The following is a 12,401-nucleotide window of genomic DNA, read 5'->3' as shown; positions in this document are numbered from 1 at the left end:
TCTTTGTAATATATTACTTTGTATTATACCGTTTGTAACTTTGTATTATACCGTTTCTATTTTCTTTGTTGGTATACTTCTGCCCATAAGTATGGACAATTTCCAATATATAGTTAAGTGGTCAATTATTTTGGCCGTAACTTAGCTTTTTGATTTATGTTTAATATTGTTACATTTTTTTCTACAGGCTGTGGTGTGACGCGTAACGCTCCCGGGATAAACCGAGAAGGTTGGGCCCATTTCCTTTTACCTGATGTTTCTGTTTACCCAGTAGTAAATAGGTACTCGGTAGTTAGGCAACTGCTTTGGTTTGCAACCTGGCGAAGGTCAGTATTTATGGTTGGCCAAGGGTGACCTCGATAAGCCAGACATCCTTTCCCAACTATTTATGGTAATCTATATTAATATGTATGTGAGCCATATTTAATAACCATTTTTATATCTTTTAAGTAATATAGTAAACTGCGCTTGTTTATTGTATGTAACAATTATTAAATAAGACTACAGTATTTCAGTGTCTCCATAAGTGAAAAAGGTCACATACCGTTTCCAGTAGTCACGCGACCAGCCATAGCATCTGGATACTGAGGTAAAAGTCTGATCACTCTAACATGTATATGCTCTAGGGTCAGCACATGAGCACGAGTAGCCAACGAAGGAACTGTGTTTATTTAGTACAATATATTAATATATTTATTGATCTAAAAGTAGCATTATATGAGTAAATTTATACAAAATGTTTCTTTGTAATTACATTCATTCAAGACCTGTAATTAACACACATTAGTTGTTATATAACACGTAATTATAAAATGTTTACAAATGTGTATTAAAACACGGCCACGTCGTCGCCAGCATGTAGCAGTACACAGGTCTTGGACCCGTCCGCCCGCCTCTCTACTGTGGACGGCCGCCTCACGCCTCAGTCAGCCACACCCACAGCGCTGGACGGGACGCTGCCATACTCCACACTAAGTATGTAATACTTTATTATGTATTTTTACCCAGATTAAGCTGCTGAGGCGAGATTTATTAGTAAATATTGACCACAGTGGTGATCAAGCACTGCAGAGTGAACACCGCTGTAATACTTCAGTGTGAACACAGCTGTAATACTGCAGTAAGAACACAGTTGAAATACTAGAGTATGAACACAGCTGAAATACTACAGTGTGAACATGGCTGCAATACTACAGTATGAACACTGCTGTAATACCAGTGTGAACATAGCTGTAATACCACAGTGTGAACACGGCTGTAATACTACAGCATGAACACGGCTGTAATACTACAGCGTAAACACTTGTAATTCCAGTGTGAACACAACTGTAATACTACAGTGTGAACAGGGCTGTAATACTACAGTGTGAACACGGCTGTAATACTACAGTGTGAACACGGCTGTAATACTACAGTGTGAACACGGCTGTAATACTACAGTGTGAACACGGCTGTAATACTACAGTGTGAACACGGCTGTAATACTACAGTGTGAACACGGCTGTAATACTAGTGTGAACACGGCTGTAATACTACAGTGTGAACACGGCTGTAATACTACAGTGTGAACACGGCTGTAATACTACAGTGTGAACACGGCTGTAATACTACAGTGTGAACACGGCTGTAATACTACAGTGTGAACACGGCTGTAATACTACAGTGTGAACACGGCTGTAATACTACAGTGTGAACATGGCTGTAATACTACAGTGTGAACACGGCTGTAATACTACAGTGTGAACACGGCTGTAATACTACAGTGTGAACACGGCTGTAATACTACAGTGTGAACACGGCTGTAATACTACAGTGTGAACACGGCTGTAATACTACAGTGTGAACACGGCTGTAATACTAGTGTGAACACGGCTGTAATACTACAGTGTGAACACGGCTGTAATACTACAGTGTGAACACGGCTGTAATACTACAGTGTGAACTCGGCTGTAATACTACAGTGTGAACACGGCTGTAATACTACAGTGTGAACACGGCTGTAATACTACAGTGTGAACGTGATACACGTGAGTACAGGCACACCCACACGCAGTAGGTGTGAGTACACGCAGACCGACATGGTAAGTACGAGCGCAAAAGCACACACAGCCCCGGGCGAGCTCGTCACCTCACTTCCTCTCGACATAGTGCGACCTCAACATAAAGTTGACAGTAATCCCACCTCAACCTGAAGTTGACAGTAATCCCACCTCAACCTGAAGTTGACAGTAATCCCACCTCAACATGAAGTTGACAGTAATCCCACCTCAACCTGAAGTTGACAGTAATCCCACCTCAACCTGAAGTTGACTAATCCCACCTCAACATGAAGTTGACTGTAATCCCACCTCAACCTGAAGTTGACAGTAATCCCACCTCAACCTGAAGTTGACAGTAATCCCACCTCAACCTGAAGTTGACAGTAATCCCACCTCAACCTGAAGTTGACAGTAATCCCACCTCAACATGAAGTTGACAGTAATCCCACCTCAACATGAAGTTCACAGTAATCCCACCTCAACATGAAGTTCACAGTAATCCTACCTCAACATTAAGTTCACACTAATCCCACCTCAACATGAAGTTCACCACATTAATCCCACCTCAACATGAACTTCACAGTAATCTCACCTCAACATGAAGTTCATCACAGTAATCCCACCTCAACATAAGGTTCACCACAGTAATCCCATTTACAATTCTTGGATAACATCGTGCGATCGTGTCACTAATGAGGCTTCACTGACAATAACTTTCTCTCTAAAACTCACATATGACACTGAATCTTAAAACAGAGACATATGATGCTAGCCTGGAAGTTTCAACAATTTAATTGTTGAAACTTGCAGCACTCGTAAATCTGAGGCATATCCATACTAGTATCTTCTGTAAAACAATCTCAAGTTTATCTTTAACTCTTACACATGCAAGTACTGTTTCCTAGTGAACACCGGGGTGGTCGCGGCTTACCCACAATACGTTGCTGGCAACGTAATTAATGATTATTTATTTATACACCTGAAATACTTAAGTGTGAACACAGCTGTAATACTAAAGTGTGAACACAGCTGTAATACTCAAGTGTGAACACAGCTGTAATACTAAAGTGTGAACACAGCTGTAATACCAGTGTAAACACAGCTGTAAAACTAAAGTGTGAACACAGTTGTAATGCTACAGTGTCAACACTGCTGTAATACTACAGTGTGAATGCAGCTGTAATACTGCAATGTGAACACAGCTGTAATACCACAGTGCAAACAGTTGTAATACCACAGTGTGAACACAGCTGTAATACCACAGTGCAAACAGTTGTAATACTACAGTGTGAACACTGCTGTAATACTACAGTGTGAACACAGCTATAATACCACTGTGTGAATACTCCTATAATACCAATATGAACCCAGCTGTTATACTAAAGTGTGACCAAAGCTGCAATACTAAAGTGTGAACACATCTATATTACCACTGTGTGAACACAGCTGTAATGATACACTGACGACCAAAGAGCCAAAGCTCAACCCCCGCAAGCACAATTAGGTGAGTACTGTGAACACAGCTATATTGCTACAGTGTGAACACAGTGTGCTATTGCTATATTTAGTATCACAGCTGTAATGATACACTGTGAACACAGCTTTAATACCACAATGTGAACACAGTTGTAATACTACATTGTGAACTCAGGTGTAATATTACAGTGTGAATACTGCTGTAATATTACAGTGTGAACACTGCTGTAATACTAGTGTGAACACAGCTGTAATACTGTGTGAACACTGCAGTAATACTATAGTGTGAACACAGCTGTAATACTACATTGTGAGCACTGCTGTAATAGTAAAGTGTGAACACAGCTGTAATACCACAGTGAGAACACTGCTGTAATACTAAAGTGTGAACACAGCTCTAATACCACAGTGAGAACACAGCTGTAATACCAGTGTAAACACAGCTGTAATACCACATTGTGAACACAGCTGTAATGCTACAGTGTAAACACAGTTGTAATACTAAAGTGTGAACACTGCTGTAATGCCACAGTGTGAACGCAGCTGTAATGCCACAGTGTGAACGCAGCTGTAATGCCACAGTGTGAACGCAGCTGTAATGCCACACTGTGTAATGCACCAGTATGAACACAGCTGTAGTACTACTGTGTGAACACAGCTGTAATATTACAGTGTGAACACAGCTGTAATGCTACAGAGTAAACACAGCTGTAATACTATAGTGTGACTGCAGGTGTAATACTACAATGAGAACACAGCTGTAATACTAGTGTTAACACAGCTATAATACCACAGTGTGAACTCAGCTGAAAAACCAAAGTGTGAACACTGCTGTAATACCACAGTGTGAACACAGCTATGATACTACAGTGTGAACACAGATGTAATACTAGAGTGTGAGCACAGCTGTGATGCCACAATTGTATTTCCTGGAAAAAAGAGCCAAAACTCAACCCCCGCAAGCACAATTAGGTGAGTACAGTGTGAACACAGCTGTAATACCAGAGTGTTAACACAGCTGTAATACTACAGTGTAAACACAGCGTTACTACCTCAGTGTGTACACAGCTGTAATTCTACAGACTGAGCACACCTTTAATACCAGAGTGTGAACACAGCTATAATACTACAGTGTGAACACGGCTGTAATATCACAGTGTGAATTCAGCTGAAATACTAAAGTGTGAAAACTGCTGAAATACCTTATTGTGAATGCAGATGTAATACTGAAGTGTGAACACAGCTGTGATACCACAGTGTGAACACAGCTGTAATACCACAGTGTGAACTCAGCTGAAAAAGTAATGTGTGAACACTGCTGTAATACTACAGTGTGAACACAGCTGTGATACTTCAGTGTGAGCACAGATGTAATATTACAGTGTGAACACAGTAGTGATGCCACAGTGTGACCACAGCTGTAATACTACAGTGTGAACACAGCTGTAATACTATAGTAAACACAGCTTTAATACCACAATGTGAACACAGCTGTAATACTACAGTGTAAACTCAGCTGTAATAACATATTGTGAAAACAGCTGTAATACTACAATGTGAACACTGCTGTAATAATACAGTGTGAACACAGCTATAATAATAAAGTGTGAACACTACTGTAATACCACATTGTGAACACAGCTGTAATGCTACAGTGTTAACACTGCTGTAATATTAGTGTGAATACAGCTGTAATACTTCTGTGTAAACACAGCTGTAATATTACAGTGTGAACACAGCTGTTATACCATTGTAAACACAGCGGTAATAGTAAAGTGTTAACATTACTGTAATATTACATTGTGAAGACAGCTGTAATGATACGATTTGAACACAGCAGCAATTCTACAGTGTGAACACAGCTGTAATACTATAGTGTGAACACAGCTGTAATACCATAGTGTAAACACAGTTGTAATGCTAAAGTGTGAACATTGCTGTCATACTACAGTGTGAACACAACTGTAATACCACTGTGTGAACACAGCTGTAATGATACAGTGTGAGCTATAATGCTACAGTGTGAACACAGATGTAATACTACAGTGTGAACACACCTGTAATACCACAGTGAGAACATAGCTGTAATACCAGTGTAAACACAGCTGTAATACTAAAGTGTGAACACTGCTGTAATGCCACTGTGTGGACGCAGCTGTAATACTAAAGTGTGAACACTGCTGTAATGCCACAGTGTGGACGCAGATGTAATACTAAAGTGTGAACACTGCTGTTATGCCACAGTGTGTAATGTACCAGTGTGAACAAAGCTGTAATACAGTGTGAACACAGCTGTAATATTACAGTGTGAACACAGCTGTAATGCTACAGAGTGAACACAGCAGTAATGCTGCAGTATGAACTCAACTGTAATACTACAGAGTGAACACAGCTGTAATACCACAGAGTAAACACAGTTGTAATACTAAAGTGTGAGCACTGTTGTAATGCCACAGTGTGCAATGCTACAGTGTGAACACAGCTGTAATACTACAGTGTGAACACAGCTGTAATACTAGTGTGAACACAGCTGTAATACTAGTGTGAACACAGCTATAATACCACAGAACACAGCTGTAATACCACAGTGTGAACTCAGCTGAAAAACTAAATTGTGAACACTGCTGTAACACCACAGTGTGAACACAGCTTTGATGCCACAGTGTGAACACAGCTGTGATGCCACAGTGTGAACACAGCTGTGATGCCACAGTGTGAACACAAGTGTGATACTACAGTGTGAACACAGATGTAATTCTACAGGGTGAACACAGTTGTAATAATACAGTGTGAACACAACTGTAATACTTCAGTGTGAACATGCCTGCATTACCACAGTGCGAACACAGCTGTAATGCTACAGTATCTTTACTGCTGTAATACTATAGTGTGAACACAGCTGTAATGCTGCAGTGTGAACACAGCTGTAAAACCACAATATGAACACAGCTGTAATACTACAGTGCGAAGACAGCTGTAATACTACAGCGTGAACACTAGTGTAATACTTCAGTGAGAACACAGCTGTAATACTAAAGTGTGAACACTGCTGTAATACTACAGTGTGAACACAGCTGGAATTCTCCAGTGTGAACCCTGCTGTAATACCACAGTGTGAACATAGCTTTAACATCACAATGTTAACACAGCTGTAATACTACAGTGTAAACTCAGCTGTAATAACATATTGTGAACACAACTGTAATACTACAGTGTGAACACTGCTGTAATAATTCAGTGTGAACAAAGCTTTAATACCACAGTTTGAACACAGCTGAAATACTAAAGTGTGAACACTGCTGTAATGCCACAGTGTGGACGCAGCTGTAATTCCACAGTGTGTGATGCACCAGTGTGAACACAGCTGTAATACTACAGTGTGAGCACAGCTATAATATTACAGTGTGAACACAGCTGTAATGCTACAGAGTGAACACAGCAGTAATGCTGCAGTATTAACACAACTGTAATACTACAGTGTGAACAAAGCTGTAATACCGCAGAGTAAATACAGCTGTAATACTAAAGTGTGAACACTGTTGTAATACCACAGTGTGCAATGTTACAGTGTGAATACAGCTCTAATACTACATTGTGAAGACAGCTGTAATACTAAAGTGTGAAGACAGCTGTAATACTACAGTGTGAAGACAGCTGTAATACTACAGTGTGAAGACAGCTGTAATACTAGTGTTAACTTAGCTATAATACCACAGTGAGAATACAGCTGTAATACCACAGCGTGAACTCAGCTGAAAAACTAATGTGTGAACACTGCTGTAATACCACATTGTGAAGACAACTGTAATACCACAGTGTGAACACAGTTGTAATACAACAGTATAAACACAGTTGTAATACTACAGTGTGAACACAGTTGTAGTACTACAGTGTGAACACAGCTGTAATACCACTGTGAGAATACTGCTCTGATACAAATATGAACACAGCTGTTATTGTAAAGTGTGACCAAAGCTGTAATACTAAAGTGTGAACACAGCTATATTACCACTGTGTGAACACAGCTCTAATGATACAGTGTAAACACAGCTATAATTCTACAGTGTGAACACAGCTGTAATACTACAGTGTGAACACAGCTTTAATACCACAATGTGTACACAGCTGTAATACTACAGTGTGAACTCAGGTGTAATAACAGATTGTGAACACTGTTGTAATACTACAGTGTGAACACTGCTGTAATACTAAAGTGTGAACACAGATGTAGTTCCGCAGTGTGAAAACAGCTGTAATACTACAGTGTAAACACAGCTGTAATACTACAGTGTGAACACAGCTGTGATACCAGTATAAACACAGCTGTAATACTAAAGTGTGAACAATGCTGTAATGTCACTGTGAATGCAGCTGTAATGCTTCAATGTAAACACAGCTGTAATACTAAAGTGTGAACACTGCTGTAATGCCACAGTGTGAATGCAGCTGTAATGCCACAATGTGAATGCAGCTGTAATGCCACAGTGTGTAATGCACCAGTGTGAACACAGCTGTAATACTACAGTGTGAATACAGCTGTAATATTACAGTGTGAACACAGCTGTAATGCTACATAGTGAACACAGCAGTAATGCTGCAGTATGAACACAACTGTAATACTACAGTGTGAACACTGCTGTAATACTAGTGTTAACACAGGTACAATACCACACTGAGAACATAGATGTAATACCACAGTGTGAACTGAGCTGAAAAAAACTAAAGTGTTAACACTGCTGTAATACCACAGTGTGAACAGAGCTGTGATACTACAGCGTGAACACAGATGTAATACTACAGTGTGAACACAGCTGTGATACCACAGTGGTATTTCCTGGACCAAAGAGTCAAACCTCAACCCCCGCAAGCACAATTAGGTTAGTACAGTATGAACACAGCTGTGTTACCACAGTGTGAACACAGCTATAATACTACAGTGTAAACACAGCGTTACTACCTCAGTGTGCACACAGCTGTAATACTACAGACTGAGCACACCTTTAATACCAGAGTGTGAACACAGCTATAATACTACAGTGTGAACACGGCTGTAATACAACAGTATGAACAGAGCTGCATTACCAGTGTTAACACAGCTGTAATACTAAAGTGTAAACACTGTTGTCATACCACAGTGTAAACACAGCTAGTTTGGGGACCAATATCGCCTACCGGATGGGTATGGGGTCCACTACAACCCACTAGATGGGTATGGGGTCCACTACTACCCACTAGATGGGTATGGAGTCCACTAGCACCCAAAAGATGGGGATGGGGTCCACTAGCACCTACATGATGGGTATGGGGTCCACTACCAAACACAGGATGGGTATGGGGTCCACTACCACCCACTAGATGGTATGGGGTCCACTAGCACCCACAAGATGGGTATGGGGTCCAATACCTTCCAGAGGATGGGTATGGGGTCCACTACCACCAACTAGATGGGTATGGGGACCACTAACACCCTCAAGATGGGTGTGGGGTCCACTAGCACCCTCAAGATGGGTATGGGGTCCACTAGCACCCACAAGATGGGTAAGGGGTCCATTCCCATCCACAGGATGGGCATCGGGTCCACTATCACCAACAGGATGAGTATATTGGGTCCACTCCCTTTCACAGGATTTGTATGGGGTCCACTATCACTCCCGGGCACCTCACGAGATGGGTTATGAGGTCAACTAAAGCTCAAGAATAGATATAAATTCCACTAGTTCCCACGGGGTGTTGGTGTTGGGAGTGGTGGCGGTTTGGGAGTTACAAGTAGAATGTTGAATTTCAAGAAAGAACAAGTATATACTATGCCTAAAGCATTAAGACGCACAGCGTTTTGGGCAAAATTTGGGAAAAACTTTAAAAACTAAGACTTAAGACTAATTGAGATCAACAGCGTGAACTGAACTGACATATGTTGACATTTAGGAGATAAGGTAAGTTACAATTTAATTTCTTTCTTTATATTGCATCCTATACCCATCCATGGGCGGTGGTGTAAAGGATTACAGAGGCACATAATTGGTTGAGGAACTGATCCCTCTAGTTCGTTTAGCTAGGCAAATAACAATCTTTTGACGCTAGTTACACAATTATTAATGTTATATATACATGTACACATATTCTTACATACATGTACATATATATACATATACATATACATATTCAATCACCTATACAAATACACACATCAATAATCTTTTGTATCGCAAGTGATTCAACAAGAGTCACAAAAGTCACTATACAAGGCACCTTACATCTATAGTGAGTCGCACAGTTACTAGTCTTGCTGCACACCCACCCAACTAGGCGGCAGCTTTGCAGTCATGTGCATGCATAACCTACAGTAAGCAAATTTTGGATACTTCGCTAAGATTTCGGGCAGCACATCATTATGAATGAAGTACTTACACATTTCTTGTACACCATTGACGGTGTTATCTCTGAATTCTGCTATTTTTTCACATTCCATTATATAATGACGCAAAGTATGCGAGTAGTTCTGCTGACAGATTTTACATTTAGTCAAATCTACATCATCAGATGGTACAAACTCCCAGAGGTACTTGTAGCTGAGCCTAAACCTAGCAGTGGTAACATCTAGAAGTCTGCTAACATTATTGGATGATCCATAGACGTGCGATTCATCAAAGTTTACACAATATTGTGGAATTGAGAGTCAGTGTAGTAACATAAATTGGTAAATCATAAATATTGTAAGTTAAGAATCTGATGCATGTGTGTGTGTTGGGGGGGGGGGGGGTTATACCCGTGGTAAGCGAGAGTGGAAGTAACCTTAGACGTTCTGCGGGCAATGTCGGGGGGGGGGAGGGAGGGAGGGTGGGAGAGTCAAATTCACCCTCCAACATCTGGGCATAGTACCACCAGCCTCCACAACACTCCATCTGATGCTTGTAGATGCCTCATCTAACCTCACTTATGTCACACATTAACCTACAGTTCCTGTGATATTTAAACTCATCACAGTGGCGTCTCACCAATATAAACTGTATTGGATTTTGTCACGAAATAGCTATATGCTGACTGGACGTGTATGTATGTATGTATGTATGTATGTATGTATGTATGTATGCGAACAAGCCTGAATGGTCCCCAGGACAATATGCAACTGAAAAACTCACACCCCAGAAGTGACTCGAACCCATACTCCCAGAAGCAACGCAACTGGTATGTACAAGACGCCTTAATCCACTTGACCATCACGACCGGACATAATGAGGTGATAGCCGAGGCTATTTGAACCACCCCACCGCCGGCACTCGGATAGTTATCTTGGGCATAGCATTTTACCAAATCACCTCATTCTTTGGGGCACACGTGAGGAACACAAATGCGAACAAGCCTGAATGGTCCCCAGGACAATATGCAACTGAAAACTCACACCCCAGAAGTGACTCGAACCCATACTCCCAGAAGCAACGCAACTGGTATGTACAAGACGCCTTAATCCACTTGACCATCACGACCGGACATAATGAGGTGATAGCCGAGGCTATTTGAACCACCCCACCGCCGGCACTCGGATAGTTATCTTGGGCATAGCATTTTACCAAATCACCTCATTCTTTGGGGCACACGTGAGGAACACAAATGCGAACAAGCCTGAATGGTCCCCAGGACAATATGCAACTGAAAACTCACACCCCAGAAGTGACTCGAACCCATACTCCCAGAAGCAACGCAACTGGTATGTACAAGACGCCTTAATCCACTTGACCATCACGACCGGACATAATGAGGTGATAGCCGAGGCTATTTGAACCACCCCACCGCCGGCACTCGGATAGTTATCTTGGGCATAGCATTTTACCAAATCACCTCATTCTTTGGGGCACACGTGAGGAACACAAATGCGAACAAGCCTGAATGGTCCCCAGGACAATATGCAACTGAAAACTCACACCCCAGAAGTGACTCGAACCCATACTCCCAGAAGCAACGCAACTGGTATGTACAAGACGCCTTAATCCACTTGACCATCACGACCGGACATAATGAGGTGATAGCCGAGGCTATTTGAACCACCCCACCGCCGGCACTCGGATAGTTATCTTGGGCATAGCATTTTACCAAATCACCTCATTCTTTGGGGCACACGTGAGGAACACAAATGCGAACAAGCCTGAATGGTCCCCAGGACAATATGCAACTGAAAACTCACACCCCAGAAGTGACTCGAACCCATACTCCCAGAAGCAACGCAACTGGTATGTACAAGACGCCTTAATCCACTTGACCATCACGACCGGACATAATGAGGTGATAGCCGAGGCTATTTGAACCACCCCACCGCCGGCACTCGGATAGTTATCTTGGGCATAGCATTTTACCAAATCACCTCATTCTTTGGGGCACACGTGAGGAACACAAATGCGAACAAGCCTGAATGGTCCCCAGGACAATATGCAACTGAAAACTCACACCCCAGAAGTGACTCGAACCCATACTCCCAGAAGCAACGCAACTGGTATGTACAAGACGCCTTAATCCACTTGACCATCACGACCGGACATAATGAGGTGATAGCCGAGGCTATTTGAACCACCCCACCGCCGGCACTCGGATAGTTATCTTGGGCATAGCATTTTACCAAATCACCTCATTCTTTGGGGCACACGTGAGGAACACAAATGCGAACAAGCCTGAATGGTCCCCAGGACAATATGCAACTGAAAACTCACACCCCAGAAGTGACTCGAACCCATACTCCCAGAAGCAACGCAACTGGTATGTACAAGACGCCTTAATCCACTTGACCATCACGACCGGACATAATGAGGTGATAGCCGAGGCTATTTGAACCACCCCACCGCCGGCACTCGGATAGTTATCTTGGGCATAGCATTTTACCAAATCACCTCATTCTTT

General features: G+C 41.9%; 1 protein-coding gene across 3 annotated transcripts in view; it reads left to right on the top strand.

Moving 5' to 3' along the window:
• The first annotated feature begins 855 nt into the window (after nt 1-855).
• The window catches only part of LOC123755056 (SET and MYND domain-containing protein 4), an 84,286-nt gene continuing 72,740 nt past the window's right edge, over nt 856-12,401 (top strand). The window contains exon 1 of one of the 3 annotated variants that reach the window (XM_045737518.2): nt 856-975. The gene's annotated coding sequence lies outside the window, so the exon portion shown is untranslated. The remainder of the gene's footprint in view (nt 976-12,401) is intronic. The other 2 variants (XM_045737520.2, XM_045737519.2) reach the window with 2 other exon arrangements.

The sequence above is a fragment of the Procambarus clarkii genome, chromosome 28 (assembly GCF_040958095.1).
Source record: "Procambarus clarkii isolate CNS0578487 chromosome 28, FALCON_Pclarkii_2.0, whole genome shotgun sequence".
Taxonomy (NCBI): domain Eukaryota; kingdom Metazoa; phylum Arthropoda; class Malacostraca; order Decapoda; family Cambaridae; genus Procambarus; species Procambarus clarkii.
This window is presented reverse-complemented; position numbering and strand designations above follow the sequence as displayed.